Consider the following 18,916-nt stretch of genomic DNA (forward strand, 5'->3'; position numbering starts at 1 on the left):
AAAATGGAGACTGGCTGGTGAATAAAAGCAGAAATATTGAAATAATTGTTGAATGCAGTTCTTACCGAGGGTCTTTTGTAATGTATGATAACTTATTGGGCACTAGAACAACTTATAGGACACTGTGTCAACTATCAGATAATGATTTCAAAGCAGCTATTATTACTAAGCTCCATGAGGTATAGGAAATCACATTTGGTATTATGTGGCTGTTGTGCTTTTAATGATATTTATGAGGATAATAACTTTGGACTGGATTGGTTCTTTTTTATTTTGGTAAGTATATATTATGTAAAATTTATCATTTTCACTTTTTTAAAGTATATAGTTCTGTGGCACTAAGTACATTCACATTGTTGTGTAACCATCACCAGTACTCATGTCCAGAACTCTTATCATTATCCCCAACTGAAACTCTGCACCCATCAAACAATTACCCACCATTCTATCCCCGCAGATTATACTCTTACAGAAGCCAGGCAGAGGCACTGAACTGTCAGAGGAAAGGTGAACATAACAACTATAGTAGGCAGTAAGACTGGAATGATGAAAATGGTGCTTGGAATCACAGAGAGTTATGATGATAGCTAATGGATCATGAGACTCTGAACAATGAGATAGATGGAAGCTCAACTAGGATGTTACCCTATTTTATTACTTAAAAAAACACAGCTGGCAAGCAGAAGTTTAGTGTCTGTTCTTGCAGGGAAAAAATCATGGTCTTTCATTGAGTTTTCAAATCTAAATTAGTTAACAAACCCAGAGCCTTGTGATTGGAGGTTAGCCTGGTATTCTTTTTGAAGAATCCTGTGATACCATTAGAAGTATATGAGATAACCACTCCATTGATCCTTCCTTAAACAGACCTGATGTCATTTTCCAGGAAAACTTTGTAGCGAGGAATCAGGATTGTTAGTTGTGAGGTCTGAATAACATTAATACTAGGGAACCGAAAACATTATCCTCATCTCCCAAAGACTGAGACCTGGACTCAAGCTTATTTCACACCATATTCATTTAGTCACAGGGCCCATTTTGCAGTTATTTCTGGAGATTCTGAATGTGTATTTGGGACACATAGAATTAGCAGCTGGCAGAATTTCTGACTTGTGTATGTCTATCTATGGAGTAACAGTCATTACAATAAAAGGAATTCGTTGAAGCTCTTGAAAATATCCTCCCACATCCTGGCCAAGATGTTTAGTTGGAAGCAATACTGGGAAGGACTGTGGAGACTGGCACTAATGAAAGACCTGCAGGACGCAGAAATGGTAGTTCCCATGAAAGCCCTACTCTATTCACTGTGCTGGAAGCACTGCCTAACAAGAAAGCCCAATTGTGTCTGCCTACGACAGCAGCTGTGTTCAGAAACCAGGAAATACAACATGCAAGTCTGGAGGAGTTAACTCCTTGTGGGGCATGGGAAATGGATGAAGAGGGTGCTGTCAGAAAAATACTCCTTTCCTCCTCACCGTGGTCTATTTTAAGATGGAGTCATTCAAACAGCTTATTGCAGATGCTTCATTCATGAGACTGAGCAATCAGCTGCATTTATTATGAGGCTGTGGTCAGCTTTGTAAAATGTCATGTTGAGTTTTCTCTCTTTCTTCTGTTGCTCACTGCCCTAGCTCTCACTTCTGATTCTCTGAGATTGCACACTTCCAAGAAAATAGCACAGAAACTTTCTGTTTAGGCTCTGTTTTCAATATAACCAGAGAAAAGATAGAAAAATCTACTTTCTGATGCTGTCTGTTTATTGGGTTGGCTTTACTACACAATCCAGAGTCCTCCAAAAAAATATGTTTTCATAACATTTTACAAACAGAATCTTTCCATATCATTTTTGAACCAAAGGGAGATCACCATAGTTAGAAATGGAACTGTAAGTACTAGATGTTCAAATCTTTTCCTCCATTGCTATAGATAGATAAAGAAAAGCAGGCCGGGCCCAGTGGCTCACACCTGTAATCCCAGCACTTTGGGAGGCTGAGGGGGGCAGATCACCTGAGGTCAGGAGTTTGAGACCAGCCTGGCCAACATGGCGAAACCCCACCTCTACTAAGAATATGAAAATAAGCTGGGGATAGTGGCAGGTGCCTGTAATCCCAGCTACTCAGGAGGCTGAGGCAGGAAAATCGCTTGAATCTGGGAGGCGGAGGCAGGAAAATCGCTTGAATCTGGGAGGCGGAGGTTGCAGTGAGCCAAGATCTCACCACTGCACTCCAGCCTGGGTGACAGAGCAAAACTCCATCTCAGAAAAAAAGCAAGCAAGCAAACGAGAGCCTCTTGTTTATCTAGCAGTATTGTGTATTTTTTAGGATTTTAGGAAATGTTTCTCGAAAGGATGAATCTTGCAGAATGGTAGAGGCAGCTAGGTGAAATAGGACTAGGAACAACAAAAGTAAAAACTCAGGTACAAGAAATGATCAAGTGTATTGGAAGAACAACTGCATCTCAGCGTAACTTGAACAAAAATTCAGGTGGGACATGGCAGGGAATGGACCTGGGGCCAGGTAAATGCCTGGTGACAGAAGTCCTTGTAGGCCAGGTTAAGGAATGTGAATTTTACTCTGCATGTTTCATGAATCACCTGCCTCAGAATCACCTAGAATGCTTTTTTTTTTTTTTTTTCTTGAGACAGAGTTTCACTCTTGTTACCCAGGCTGGAATGCAATGGCGCGATCTCGGCTCACCGCAACCTCCGCCTCCCGGGTTCAGGCAATTCTCCTGCCCCAGCCTCCTGAGTCGCTGGGATTACAGGCACGCGCCACCATGCCCAGCTAATTTTTTGTATTTTTAGTAGAGACGGGGTTTCACCATGTTGACCAGGATGGTCTCGATCTCTTGACCTCGTGATCCACCCGCCTCGGCCTCCCACAGTAGAATGCTGTTTAAAAGTACATTTAATGCATTTCCTCAGACACTAAGTCAGGTGTACCAAATCACAATCTCTTAAGAGGGGGCCTGGGAATCTATGTTTTGAATACCTCAAGGTGTTTCTTAGCACATTAAAACTTGGGAACACCTGGTAGTGCCTTGAAAAGTTTTTATTAGTATTGTTTCATAGTTAGATTCTGTCTAGACCATTCTGGCATCAGCAAGGAGGATAGGTCCAAAAAGGGAGACCCAGGTTAGAAACAGAGAAATCATTAATTTATTCAACGCATATTTTAGGCACTTCCTATATGCTTGGCAAAAAAGATGTAGGAATGAAGAAACAGATGAAGTCTATCTTAATCTGCTTGCTATCTCATGGAGAGATGAACAACAAACAAGTAAACAACGTACAAGCAAGATAATTCCAGATGTGATAAATATGATAAAGAAAATAAGTGTAGTCGTGTAAGAGAGGGCAGCTGTATATCTGCGTGTGTTAGAGAGTAATTTAAATAGTGTGATCAGGAAAAGCCTCTTGAGGAGATGACATTTACTCAGACTTGAAGAGGGAGAAACCAGCCATGTGAGAAGCCTGGGGAAAGGATTAGTTATCCATGCAGAATGAACGGCTGATATAAAGGCTCTGAAACAGAAATAAGATCTCCAAGAAACAGAAAGGATGGCATAATGCCTGGAGGCCAAGGAGGGTAGGGGATAGTGGAGAAAGCTATGCTTGTTTAAGTAGAAGAGTAGGTCATGCAAGCGGATATTAGGCTATAATAGAACACGTGTATTTTATTCTAAGTGTTATTTATTAGTACAGGAAAGAAGTGCAAGGCAGACGTAGTTCATACACAAAGGGGACAGGAATATACTTAAGAAATATTTAGGGAATGGTGTGAAGTGAAAAAGCCCTAGGTAGTCATTGGATGTGGGCCACGAAGGTAGAGAAGGATTCTAGGATGATTCTCGCATTTGTGGTCTGGATTCCTATAAGTAGATCATGGTAACATTCTTTGAAAAAGAAAGAATAAGAGTAAGGAGACATTTGAGGGGATGGAATATTGGACACTATCTGAACATGCTCTATTAAGGGGTTTGTGGAATACACTGATGATATATGTCTATATTACAATATTTGATTGTAAATGATAGAAAACTGAAAATAACAGATTATGGCTCACTGCAGCCTTGAACTCCCAGGCTGATGTGATTTTCCTACCTTGGCTCCCAAACTGCTGGGATTATAGGCATAAGCCCTCATGCCTGGCCAAAAGTAACAGTAATATCAATAAGATGAACATTTATGTCTTTCTCATGTCAATAAGGTTCAGAGATAAGAGTACAAGATTTGTGACTAGGTCTTAGTTCATAAAGGTGACTGAGTGACTACATGGAGAAGTCAATGTCATTAAAAGGAAAAGTTTATTGTTACAGTTTCTCTGGAAACAAGAGATGCAGCCATGCAAGGCTAAACAGGAAGCGCTAGAATTGGTTAGAGAGGCCAAAGCCGGAGAGGGGAGTGGGGGCAGAGTCCACAGCCTTTAGAGGTATTTCTGTGGGAAGCTGAGGGTAAACAGTCTAGATTGGTGAGTTTGAATAATTCCAGTAGGTCTTCAGACATAGGGTCTGTCCCTAGTTGTCTGGAATCTGGCCCTGGGTTGATTTACTACAGGGGAAATAGTGGCTTGCTGTGTGAATTAAGATTAAGGAGGTGGTTGGAGGTATAGAACCAGGATTAGATGGTTTGCATGTGAAAGGCGTGCTAGCGGGCAAATTGTTCAGTATTTCCAGGAATTTGTTATACCCGAGAAGAGCAGTCTTACCCTGGCCAGCAAGGCCCATAAGATGTCAAAACATAACAAAAAACATAATCAATTTAAGGCTGGTAGAGTAGCTACATTATTATCAATAATGCTTTTTATCTTGTTAATTCTCCATTCTCAACACTTGGATCAACCTCAGGGGCCAAGATGGCTCCTCGACCTCCAGATATCACATCTACACCCTATCTAGTGGGAAGAGGTGAGGACGAGCGTGATATCCCCTTCCTCCAAGAATACCCCTGGCAGTATCATAAACCAGTTTTCTTACATCCCGTTGGCGGACATCTGAGGAAGAATTTGTGAAAGAAAGCAAGAAGGATTGGTCTGAAATAAGTGAGCGCACAAGGGCAGGCTGTGAAAGCCAAGGAAGTGGAGGCTTTAGGAAAAGAGGGAGGGGTCAAAATTATAATGTGGCCAAGACAGGCAGCAGGTCAGAACTGCCGAGTGTCCTTCGGGATAGTTCGAATGAAGGGTCACTACTACCATACCAAATTTAAGGGAGAAGTAAAGAAGAAATAAAAGAGACTTGAAGAAATAGACAAGGCAGCAAGGATGAACTGCTCTTTGCTGAGGCTTGGCTGCTGAGGAAAAGTAGGAAATTAGAGGTCACATAGAATTATGAGATTTTTATTGTAGATATTAGATTGACAATCTTTAATATAATATATCCAGAAAGGGTAAAATATTTAGAAAAAAATGGAGACTGGCTGGTGAATAAAAGCAGAAATATTGAAATAATTGTTGAATGCAGTTCTTACCGAGGGTCTTTTGTAATGTATGATAACTTACAGGGCTCTAGAACAAACTAAAAAAGTGAATGAATCACTGACTCCTCATTGGAATCACTGAAAATGGTGATGATGCAAGTAATTGCTGACTCACATTTCTTGCCACGTGAGAAGCTGACTGCAGGGTTGGTGTATGCAGAAACGGAAGGCAAGTTTAGCCTAGGTGCATTTGTCTTTAATTTGATCATATAAACAACTACTTATTTTTTCTAATGACACGGTTTCATAAATATCAATTTAGTTGGATTTTGTTTTCTTCTAGCTTGAATGTTCTCCCAGAGGAAATGTTTAATATGATATTTTATTTAGACAGGTAGTGAAAAATCAGTGTGATACATTATAGAGCAGAGTATGAGTGGCATCTCAAAATAAAAAGTTTTTAAGGAAGACTTCCTTGGGAGTGCTTTATTATATAACCTGTCATATGGTCTCGGTGCCAAATGGGCAGGATTTAGAGACCATTAAGAGACTTAAATATTAATGTGACTTGCGCTTTTCATGAGCAACCAAATTATTGGTATTCAACTAGCGTTTCTTACTCTTTAATAGGAAAAAAAAATACCCTCTCATTTTCTTCCTAATACTCAACAGTGCCCTTAATTATGTCACTGATCTTGCTACAACTGCTGCACTTGACATCTAATAAATCTGATTCTAAATTGGTTTGCAGTCGAATTTTGAAAAGGATCAATAGATTCATTTATGTGGACTCTTGCCTTGCTGCTGAAAACGTGCCTGTACATGCAAAGAATGAGATTACCAGATTTGATTCACAGCCTCTTGGCTGTCTCAGCATATCTGAAATACTATATAACAAATGAAGAATTAAATTAGTAGTACTAATGGTCAGACCTGACACTCTTATCTGCATCTAATCTTTAGGAGGAGTTAGATAAACTGTTGATTTCTCCCTCCATGAGCAAACACTCTTGTTTGGATTTTGTAGACTCAAAAATAAACCCTTAACCAACATTATGATCAATAATAGTAATAATAATCATGATAGGATTGAATGCCATGTTATTTACACGATTGTATTTTCAGGTAAGAAAAAAACATATCAGTAGATTATCTTTTAAATTCAGCTTTCAAAATTAAGAAAAACTGATTTAAGATTTCATGTAGATGAAAGTCATTAAGGATTTATTTTTTATTTATGAGTGCATTGCTAAATTTAAGCAGTTATTGAAATAATACACTATACCATTATATGTCATTTGATGGTGAATAAAAATGCACTTAGAACTCCCTCCCCTTTTTTTTGAGATACAGTCTTGTTCTGTTGCCCAGGCTGGAGTGCAATGGCACAATCTCGGCTCACTGGAACCTCTACCTCCTAGGTTTAAGCAATTCTGCTGCCTCAGCCTCCTGAGTAGCTGGGATTACAGGTACCCACCATCACATCTGGCTAATTTTTGTATTTTTAGTAGAGATGGGGTTTCACTATGTTGGCCAGGCTGGTCTTGAACTCCTGACCTCAAATGGTCTTCCCACCTTGACCTTCCAAAATGCCGGGATTATAGGCATGAGGCAGTGTGCCTAACCAGATTGACTCTATTTTCTTGAGTAACTTATAATTCAGTATAGAGCATAAAATGTACTACAAGACAGAGTAAAAGAGTTGTTCTAATAAAATTCTCAACATGCCATAATGGTTGCACCAAGAAGGTAGCAATTAATTCCAAATTGGGATTTTGGAGATGGCTTATGTGGAGGTAGGAGATGTACAAGCTGTCTTTGAGGGAGAGCCAATAGTCTAATAAGCAAGAAGAAGGTAGGATGGTGTCTTAGGATAAAAGTATAATCACAACAAGGGAAATATAAAAGGACTTCTTATGCTCTCAAAATACTCCTCCATAACTGTAGTAGAATGTAGAGGATGAGACGATGAAGGTTGTAGTCATATCATGGGACTTTAAAATATCTAGGTTAGAAGCTTGGATTTAAATTTCAGGTCAACATCACATGATGGTCAGTATTTTATGCAAGAAAATAAGAATCAACATGATTAATTAATTCCATAAATTAATGTCAAGTTGCTTTCAACATTCTCAAAGTTACTAAATACATTTTACACCCTTTGTGAACCCAGTATATTTACACAGAGGTATAAAATATCACTGTATTTTCCTGTCCAAATCTCTGAAATTAGGAGAGCCAAGTTTTATTCCTCATTCTTCCAGTGATTAGCCTTATAACTTGAGGAAGTTATTACACTTCTGATTCCAGCTTACACATCTATAGAGTGAGGATAGGAGATTTTGAGGATCAAATGACATTGCAAAAGCAGCATTTGTTTATATCAAAAAAAGCACTGCATGTGTATAAATTCACCTCAGAAACTCAAGTGTACAAGAAATATAATTTGTTTTGTTTGTTCTTTATTTTTATTAAGATAGATCTTATATGTGACAAAGGTATGTTTAGGTGAAGTTTAAAGAATAATAATAAAATTACCATCTATGTCCTTACAACCAGGCTTAAGAACCAGTAACTGGAGGTCTCCAAACGGATTCTCCTTGTTCACTTCTAGACAAAAAGCATTTCTTCTAAAAACATTTTATTACAAATGTTTCTATAAATGTTTTGTATTTTAATATTTCTAGTAGATATAAATTAATTCACATTGTAGGTATTCTTTTGACTTGTATTTTGAGTGCAATATCAACTTTCCAAAATTTGTGTATATTTTTATTTTCAATCAATCAATAAAAAAATGTATTAAGTTTCTTACATGCCAAGCCTATTTGCAGATGGTTCAGATCTACAGTGAATAAAACAGAAAAAATAATCCCTGCTCTCATCAAATTTATATTCAAGTGGAAGGGGGTATTTAGTAAATAAATGTAATATATGATAGATAGATAGATAATATATAGATAGAGGGATAATGTAGCAAAACAATAGTTGAAATGGCACATTTATAGCAGGATAGGGGACAATGGAATTAGAGGAAAGTGCAATAATTTTAAACAGAGTTGTCAGAATAGGAAACTCTAGGAAAAAGCTTATGTTCAGAGTTCTTCATAGAAACAGAGAAAATGGGATGTATATATATATACATATGTACATGTATGTGTGTATATATATGTATGAGTATATGTATGTGTGTATACATATATTTATGAGAGAAAGAGGGATGTATTTTAAGAAATTGACTTGAGATTATAAAGGCTGGCAAGCCCCTTATCTGCAGGGTGGGTCAGTGGCCTGGAGACCCAGGAAGAGCTGATGCTTCAGAATTCCCTCTTACTAGGGAGAAGTGAGTCTTTTATTCTGTTCAGACCTTCAACTGATTGAATAAGGCATACTCAGATTAAGGAGAGCAATCTGCTTTACTCAAAGTCAACCAACTTAAATTTCAGTCTCATCCAAAAATACCCTCTTAGAAACATTCAGATTACTATTTGATCATATATCTGGGCAACGTGGTCCAGCCAACTTGACACAGAAAATTAACCATTACAGAGCTTTGCAAGCAAATAATGAATAAGTTGGAAGATTAAGTGATGTATTGACTTGGGAGAGAACATTTGGAAAAGAGTGAAGAGCTAATGCAAAAATCCCAAGGTTCTCACAAGATTGATGTATTTGAGGAACATCAAGGAGGCCGGTGTAATGAAAGAGGAGTGAGTGCAGGGTGAGGATGGCAGAAGATAAAGTCAGAGGTAATGGGGCCAGACATGTAAATTTTATGGATAATTCTAAGGTTGTGACTTTTATTATTAAAGGGCAACGTGGAGCCATTCTAGGGTGTTGCACCATGAGTAATTTCACTCAACATTTAAAAACAAATTTTGCAGGTGTCGTGCCATAGAAAGACAAATGCAGAGGAAAACAAACAAACAAAAAAATCCCTCCAAACAACTCCCAAACCTACTGTGTAAAATATTGCAGTAAAATTTCCTCAAAATAGTGGTTGTCAATCTAGTAACTGGAGATTTTGAGAAGGGATGGATGTGTGTATATATTTTAATGACAGCTTGAATATTGCATGAGAGGGAAGAAAAGTCAAAGATGAATTCAATGATTTGGCCTGAACAACCTGGGAGGATGAAGTTGTCATGAGTTGAGCTGGAAAAGACAGAAAGATATAGATTGCAGTAGATTATCAGAAATTCAATTTTGGAGATTTAAATTTAATGTGTATCTTAGACACCTGAGTGGAAATATCAAATAAGAAGCTGGAAGTTATATAGGAGTCTAGAGTTTAGGAAGAGGTCTTAGCTGAAGTTATGTTGGAATAGGTCAATGGCATTTAAACATATGAAACTGGGTGATATTACCAATGAAGAGGAGAAATAATAGACAATTAGTGAGCTCTGGAATATTCCAACATTAGGAGTTCAGAATGAAGAAGAAAATCTACAAAGGAACCTAAGGATAAACCAGTGAGGTAGAAAAAACCCAAACAAACCAAGAGTGGTGTCCTTGAGGTCAAAGAAAGAAAGAGTACAAAGTGGGAGAAAATGTCAACTGTGACAGATGCAGCTGATTGGTCCAGTAAGATAAAAGCAGCAATGACTGGACTTAGTGACGCAGACATCGCAGATTACTTTGAAATTTGTGTCATCAGAGTAGTGACAGTGGGTAGGTAAAGACCTAATTAGAATGGATTTAAGAATCCTTTGGGAGACTTTGTGACAAAAGGAAGTTAAGAAATGGAATGGTAGATGATGGGTCAAGAAATCGTTTGTATTTTATTTTATTTTAATTTTTTGTCAATTATACTTGAAGCTCTGGGGGTACATGTACAGATTTTGCAGGTTTGTTACATAGGTATACATTTGCCATGGTGGTGGTTTGCTGCATCCATCGCCTCATCATCTACATTAGATATTTCTCCTAATGCTATCCCTCCCTAATCCCCCCACCCCCTGCTATTCCTCCCCTAGCCACCCACCCAGGCCCCGGTGTGTGATATTCCCCTCCCTGTTTCTCTCTCTCTCTCTTTCTTTCTTTCTTTCTTCTTTTCTTTTCCTTTTTCTTTCTTTTTCTTCCTTTCTTCCTTCCTTTCTTCCTTCCTTCCTTCCTTCCTTCCTTCCTTCCTTCCTTCCTTCCTTCCTTCCTTCCTCTTTCTTTCTTTCCTTCTTTTTCTTTCTTTCTTTCTCTTTCTTTCTTTCTTTCTTTCTTTCTTTCTTTCTTTCTTTCTTTCTTTCTTTCTTTCTCTTTCTTTCTTTCTTTCTTTCTTTCTTTCTTTCTTTCTTTCTTTCTTTCTTTCCCCACCCCTTCCCCTTCCCCTTCCCCTTCCCCTTCCCCTTCCCCTTCCCTTCCCTTTCTCTGTTGCTGGTGGTTGATACTGGCTTTTGGTTTTGTTTTCTTTTTTCTTTTCTTTTCTTTTTTTCTTTTCCTTCCTTCCTTCCTTCCTTCCTCCCTCCCTCCCTTCTGTCCTTCCTCCCTTCCTTTCTTTCTTTCTTCCTTCCTTCCTTCCCTCCATCTGTTGCTGGTGGTTGATACTGGTAATTAGTTTTCTTTCTCTCTCTCTCTCTCTTTCTTTCTTTCTAGACAGAATTTTGCTTTTGTTCCCTAGGCTGCAGTGCAATGACACGACCTTGGCTTACTGCAACCTCCACCTCCTGGATTCAAGTGATTCTCCTGCTTCAACCTCCCGAGTTGCTGGGATTACAGGCACCTGCCACCACACCCAGCTAATTGTTTGTATTTTTAGCAGAGATGGTGTTTCATCATGTTGGCCAAGCTGGTCTCGAACTTCTGACCTCAGGTGATCCACCCGCCTTGGCCTCCCAAAGTGCTGGGATTACAGGCGTGAGCCACCGTGCCTGGCTGGTTTTCAGTTTCATTGGTCAGAACCTCTTTCTAACTGATTCAGATGTGGATTCACTTTTAAAAATATGATTTCATCAGCTGATTATCTTAGCAATAAGTTGAAGGCATTATTCTTTCAAAAAAGAGGGGTAACCAGGGGTTCATTCAAAAGCAAAAATATTTGTGATAAGTTCAATATGAAGTTGTGTTTTAATAATGAATATGTTGAACATTGGTGATAGAGTTTTAAATAATCCATTTGCTAATTTTCTTTTTACATTCTCCCTGTAACAAATCAAATTTGATGAGTTTGGAGTTCATTTCCTTTTTTGTGGATCCATTCATACTACTTATTTTCTCAATAAGTGTTATTATATAATCATAATATTGTATTATATATATTTCATTTTTTTCCCATAAATACTGAGAGAACTCATGAAGGGCATTATTATGATTATCTGACAATTTTGAACAACATCAAATGAAGCGATATTGTCCTAGTTAGAAGGACAAAGAAATAAAGCTTTAGTTTTACCATACAAATGAATAATTGTAATCAATAAATAAAAATTATAAGTGTCAAATTTAGAGAGGAGTCTTAGAGTAATCATGTAAGTGAGCTAATTTCCTAAGCTGCTGTTAAGGGAGGCAGTACAGTAGATACATTTTAGGATTGACAGGTGAACAAATAGAGATGTAAGCACAGTATTTGGAGGTATAAAAGAGACTACTAAAAGCACTAAAATAGAAATGATAAAGATGATTTCTTCTCACACTACATCTAAAGATTCATGAACAACTTTGCTTATCAACTATCTTTTTTAATTGTTTGATTTTTAAAATAATGCTCATATATTACTTATATAATAAAATGCAATCAAACTTTAATTACAAATATAATTAAAGTGCTATGCCAGATTCAAGGGAGCTAAACATTATTTCCTCTCTGTTAAACATTTTTTTTTGCATGCATGCAGAGACTACCTGACTGGGATATAATATTTCCAAGAATTATTGCCACAGAGTTGGATATTAGATTTGATCAAGAGAGAAATTCACGCAAGAATTTGAAAATGGGAGAGAAGTAGAAGCCATCAGTATTCTGTGCCAGTGGCAGGCTGTAGCAAGTATGAGGTTTTGCTAGCAGCTTCAGGGCATCCACTGCAAATAATTTATTTCTGTGCTGCAGGCACAGCTCATCAATGCACTTCCTAATATCCTGAATTCTAGTGGCAACTTTTCCTTACTTTCATTCCCTCATCCCCTCCCATGTTTTTGTAACGTTCTAATCTCCAATATTAAATCCTTTCCTGTTCAAAATACCTAGAATGGTTTCTGTCTTCCTGAACAAAATCATAACTGAAAAATGTTTCTGTAGTTTCAAAGTATTTTAAATTTGAGTAGAATTTTAGGTGTGTGAAATTTTAAAATTGAAACAGACTTCAGTGGTCATCTAGTGCTCCTTCATTTTACAGTAAAAACACCAAAAAAAAATCTACCACCCAAGTTCCTAAGAAGAAACAGATGGTGCACTCAAATTGATTAATCTGAGGTAATGATACTAATGATACTACTTACATAGGTGTGGATAGGTTATTACCATCCATAGGTCTGAAGGGGCAAGGGTCAGGAGCATGGAGAAGATGGCACTTGAGGAGCGCAGAATAGGGTGAAGAAAGAAGGGAAAGGCTCTGTAGGAGCAAAGAGTCTCTAGCACAATTGCCTAGAGCCGGATTGACTCTCATGTTCACTTTTTTATAACATTGCATTCACACTGTGTTTTACTTATATCTCTAGAAATGTTACCCTCATAATAGGCTGTGAGAAAAAAGAAAAGATGATAAGGAAAGATGATGTCTTCTTCATATTTGTATATCTAGTGCCCAGGACAGTGCTGAAGTTTAGTAAGAACTCAATAAATGTGGAATGAACCACTTTCTCAAAGCTTATAAAAACCTAAAAGTCCAAGTTATTTCAGTTATGAATATAATTATTAGTTTAGTTTTGTTAAGAAAAGAGAATTTTTTAATATTGACTTAGGGCATTGAGATGATGATGCCTTACTGTCTCAAGATTAATATATATTGAATTTCACATGAGAATTTATTTCTTTTTATTCACTTGCAAAATAAGTGTTGAATAATGACATATTATGTGCCTGTCATTGTGCTAGGTGTAGATGCAACAGTGACAGTATGTTGTCCCTGCCATTGACAGCTGAGGGCCAGTCCTAAATATTTAATTCAAATTGTCTTCTTCCTGCTATCCAGCATGATTTACTGTGTTGTTAATCCTTATGTGCCTGGGGAAGGCTAATATTTGCCAAGGCAAAACATAATTTGGAATGTAAATCTTTCTTCCCAAATCTGAAAGTGAATTCCAAAGAGTAAAGGGCATTTTTGTTTTTTTCTAGGCATATCTAGGTTTTCTTCATTATCATTAAAAAAGGTTGACTCTGTGTGTACACGTGTGTGTACACACGCCTGCATATGCTCATCCCATCTGTGTGCATTTTTATGTACATTTCATATATAAAATTTTAATATAAGCACAACTGTTCTGGGATGAGTCAGTAAATAAGCTTAACCAAATTGAGCACTTTCCCATCTTGGCTTCTCTCTTGAGCTGTGGGATACATCACAATCTGCTTTCAGCCTTTCAGTGGCAAAGAAAATGATTTTTCTAACATTCTCTCCATTGAACCTAGCAGATAAGTGATTCACTTACTGGAAGCTGATGACCTCTGGAATGGGTAGATGATGCACACTCCCTATGAAGCTTCTTATGGCCATTCTGCAAAAGCCTTGATTTTGGAATACACCTGGATGAGAGGATTGGATAATAGTTCCCAGACATGACCATTTAAAAAATTTTCCATAGAGGTATTGGGATTTGGTCAGCTTTTCTTGGGCATTAAATGTCAGGTACTATAGAATAGGTACTATAGTATAATTATACTATTGAATAGGTGCATTTTCACTTTTAGAATCCACAAAAATTCTATGAGTTGGGTACTATTATTGCCTCCAGTCAGATAGGAGGAAGCTGATGTGTAGAGTTGTTAAGTAATTTGGCTAATCTGGTACAAATAGTAAGTAGAAGATCCAGGACTAGAACACAAATCTGACTAGTCTCAGACTTTGTGACTTTGATGAATAACTCTATTATATGGTCTTCCCAATTGTTCTTAACTTCTTACCTCTTCTTACTATCCCTGTTTTCTTTATTGAGCTTGCTAACCTGAAAATACTTGAATTAAGATGAGAACTGCTTGGTCAGAGGCCCAATGAATTAAGTGACAGCTCCAAAAATGACCCAGAAGATTATTTTAAGCTGCTAGCTAACAAGAATTCTAATAATTTTTAAAAATTTACTAACAATTTTTCAATGTATTACTAATATTGAGTCAAATAAAATCAGCAGACATTAATGATTCATATTCTAAATAGACCATGTAGAAGGTCTATTTAGAAACTTCTACATATGACCTTCTATGTAGAAGGTCATATTCTAAACAGACCATGTAGAAGAAGTCTATTTAGACCTTCTACATGGTCTTAAAAAGGTCATGTGGTACAGTGGAAAGAACACTGGAATAAGAATCCAAAATCTTGGATTTGAATCCATTTTGGTTACCAAAGAGCCTGACAAGTAAGTTTTCTTTTGAAACCTGATTTTCAAAACTTGTGAGCTCATTTTCATCTCCAACCTAACATTATCTTACTTGTGAACACTATTAGTTTATTTAGTGTTTCTCAGAGAAGCCAGTGTGATTTCATATACAGTCTCTGATGATAATAAAAAATCAAATTAAACTATTGTTAGAGAAAATGTTATTCAATGATACTTGTTGAAACATGGTAAGGAAGACATTATTCAGGACCACCACAATGGGATTTTGAAATGGGAGAGAGAGATTGGGCTTAACTCTGAATACAAGGGCAAGTGGGAATTTACAGCCAAAAGCAGGGTAGGGGTCAGTGCATGGAAAGTTACTCAGAGGTAACATTAGAATAGGAGGGATTCAGACTAAATTGACCTAACAAGATTCTTGCCAACGACAGGCCAGGGTGACCAGACATCACTTGGGGGATGGTGGAGGATGAGGAAGTTGATCAGATATTGAGAGCGGGGAATTTTTGCTAAACTGATTTAGCAAGATTTTTTATAGAACTGGATTTTATAAGAAAGAGCATGGATGGGCCTAGTAGAAGGTTCAGGAGCCTGACTAAAGTTTGGACAAGCAAAGAATCTTTGTCACCATGCATGGCATTTATTTAGGGTTTTAAGAGGCAGACTGCAGGGGATTGATTGAAATGGTAAGATTTCCTGTTGTTACTGACTAATGTCATCTATAGGCTTACATGTTTAGAAGTTTTCAAGTTAGGTAATGGTGGAAAAATTAGTAGTGGGGAGGCGATGCTGCTTGTTAATTCCAAAGATAATTTCGTTTCTGGGATCTGAAATAGAGCAATTGCTCATCTACCATATTGCAGTGGATGAATGGAGAGGATTGGGCCAGACGGCTGTCAGGGCATCTGCGTCTCTTTCTGGAGCTGGTAGTAGAGGAGCGTACTGATGTAAGGACATCATTTGGTTTTCATGTGATCTCCCTTTCAATCAAGTGGAACATGAGGGGTAGAGGATGTGTGTGGGATATGGAAACGCGTGAGAGAGGAAATAATTCCGATGCCAGCACCCAGAATAAGAAATATATTCAAATCTTACACTTTAGGAAAGACAAAAATATATTAATACATAAATGTTACTTCTATTCTTGATACTATCATTTCAATTCCTCTTTACACAAGTAGAAGAGGAAACTTTCTGTAATGTTAACTCAGAATGGTCTTTCTGCCTGGTTTAAGAAAAGTTTCCTTGAATCATATGATTTAGTTTGATGAATATATTCTAAAATAAAGATGAGCTATTAAATCAGGTCTGAATAGGACTCACTGTGCTCAAATTTTATCATCTCACCAGTGGTGTAAATATTGTGAATGAAAGCCAGGAACATATGGCTTAAAACTCAATAACACAGGCAATGAGGCAAAATATCCCTGTATCTATGTGCTATCCAAAATTAGAAGTTAGATTCTTATTCCTCCCTGAAGAGAACGTACTTCTGATGTTTGTTATGAAATTTATGAAGAAATGGGGCTTATTTTTAGTGATTTTTATTTACAGCCTATCTTGCTCACATATACCTCTATTGTAAAGCAAGCACACCAAGATCACACAGAGGCCACAGGGGTGTACCCTTCTTCATAACTGTTCACACTGAAATGTATTTGCTGGGGCAAAAAATAGTCTTTTACCGGAAATCTAACAGAACAAAAATGTTTATTTTTTTATGGGTTACTTTAGTATTTTCTCTCCTATGATAGAAACACACAACCTTCTTTTCTATTACTCGATAAAACATGCAAAAGATTTGAATGAGCAATTCACAGGACAAAAAAGTTTCCATTTTGCTTGCATCAGTGCAGTTGTAAAGCTAAACAAAACTCAGGTACTGAGTCTTATTTATTAAATTATTTGTTGGAAATTTAAAGTCTCCCTAATGAAAAAAGAGTTTTTAAGGTCGAGTAAAAACAACAGAAATTAGTAATTATTTGCTGTAATTAAAAAAAAATTACTTCATGAGTACTGCCTTGTAACATTTTTTCTTCAAAGACACTGCCTATGAGTGCTTTACTAACTTAACCACTTCTATGTTTGCATTTATCTGTGAACAAAGGTAAGATCCATGGACTAGGGAGAATTATACAGATGAGTTATCAATCTGTGTCAATATTTGCAACACTATTCACTACACACCCTTTCTCTCTTTTCCTTTTTTCAGTTTTCTGTTCCTCTAACCCCCCCTTAATTTGTCTTTGATATTTATATCTCTTCCAGTTCTTTTGTCTTTTTCTCGGATTCCTTTTGTCTTTTTCTATCTTTTCTCTTTGATCTTTATACTTCTCAGCTCGCTCATTAACTTCTTTTTCCTTATTTCCTACATATCTTCTGTTTTTATTTTTTCTTGTTTCAAAAGACCCCCTTTTATGTGTGTTTTATATTTTATTTCATTATCTATTTAGTCTAGTCATTTCTTCATCAATTTACTTTTTCCCTTTTCCATTTCCTTTGCTGTCTCTTTCTCACCTCTGGTCTCTTTAGAAGGAGGAAACACATTTCCTTGCACACGTTAATTGATGCTCTAGTGTAATTAAATTTGCAACTGTTAACATATATTCTCCTAAATAATAACTTTTCACTAGCTGTACATAACTTGACCAATACACTATTACTGTCCCACAACCCTGAGCCAAAGAAAAAAAAGAGAAACAAAAAACCAGGGGGAGGATCCAAGATGGCCGTTTAGGAACAGCTCAAGATTGCAGCTCCCAGTGAAAGCACAGAGGGTGAGTGGACGCCACATTTTTATTGCCCACAGAATAGGAAATTCCCAGGCGGAGGAGCTCCATGGGTCGCCAGCGTGGCTGTTTCGGCCAGGGCGGCTGTGCTGGCCAGCGCTGCTTTGCCCGTGCGGCTGCTTTGTCGGCGCCCTGGAGCAGCGGTTCTCCATACAAAATACACCAGTCCGGGTGCCCTTTTGGCTGGTGATTGGAGCCACGATAAGTCATCCATTCGTCTGTTTAAAAAGGGGACTGAGCAGGGAGCCAGGACAGTAGATTCCAGGGCAAAAAAAGCGCCACGAATCTCAGTGCTGCTGTTTAAGCCAGCACAGTGAGTTGTCGCACGGGAAAAAACACACACTGCGGGGCCTCTTCAACATGTGACTGGAACACCAACTTAAAAAAAAAAAAAAAAGGCACTGAGGCAGGGAGCCGGATGATCATGCTAGGCTGGTCCCACCCCCACAAAAGAACAGCAATCAGAAACTCTGGACTGAGAGTTTCACAGCAAGCGAAGCTGAACCTGAGATGGTTAAGCTCTGTGGGGGTGGGGCGTCTGCCATTACTGAGGCAGCCCACCTCTGTGGAGGTAGTCAGCCAATGCTGAGGCAGCCCGCCGTTGCCAAGGCAACCCACCACTGCAGAGAGACTCAGCCCCAACAGAGGCGGGCCACCATTGTCAAGGCAGTTCTAGCTACACCCATATAAACAGGACTGCAGGGAAGTTCACTCGGCATTGGGGTGGAGCCCACAGCAGCTCAGCAAAGCTTCTACAGGCAGACAGTGACTAGCCTGCCTCGTTGCTGGACAGAATCTCCTATCCAGCCAAACTAAGCTTCATAAGTGAAGGAAAAATAAAATCCTTTGGGAACATGCAAGTACTCAGAGATTTCGTCACCACCAGGGCAGCTTTACAAGAGCTCCTGAAAGAGGCTCTACACATATAAAGGAACAACCAGTACCAGCCACTTCAAAAACATGCCAAAAGGTAAAGAGAATCAACACAATGATGAATCTGCATCAACTAAAGGGCAAAACACCAAGCGAGGACCAAAATGGCAGTATCAAATTCTCACATAACAATATTAACCCTAAATGTAAATGGACTAAATGCCCCAATCAAAAGACACAGACTGGCAAATTGGATAAAAAGCCAAAACTCATCAGTGTGCTGTATCCAGGAAACCCATCTCACATGCAAGGATACACAAAGGCTCAAAATAAAGGGATGGAGGAAGATTTACCAAGCAAATGG

General features: G+C 38.0%; 1 pseudogene; it reads right to left on the reverse strand.

The window, feature by feature from the left end:
- LOC108281964 overlaps window positions 1–17,889 on the reverse strand; it is a 27,963-nt pseudogene extending 10,074 nt beyond the window's left edge.
- Window positions 17,890–18,916: the final 1,027 nt, after the last annotated feature.

The sequence above is a fragment of the Cebus imitator genome, unplaced genomic scaffold (genome assembly GCF_001604975.1).
Source record: "Cebus imitator isolate Cc_AM_T3 unplaced genomic scaffold, Cebus_imitator-1.0 Scaffold12, whole genome shotgun sequence".
Classification (NCBI taxonomy): domain Eukaryota; kingdom Metazoa; phylum Chordata; class Mammalia; order Primates; family Cebidae; genus Cebus; species Cebus imitator.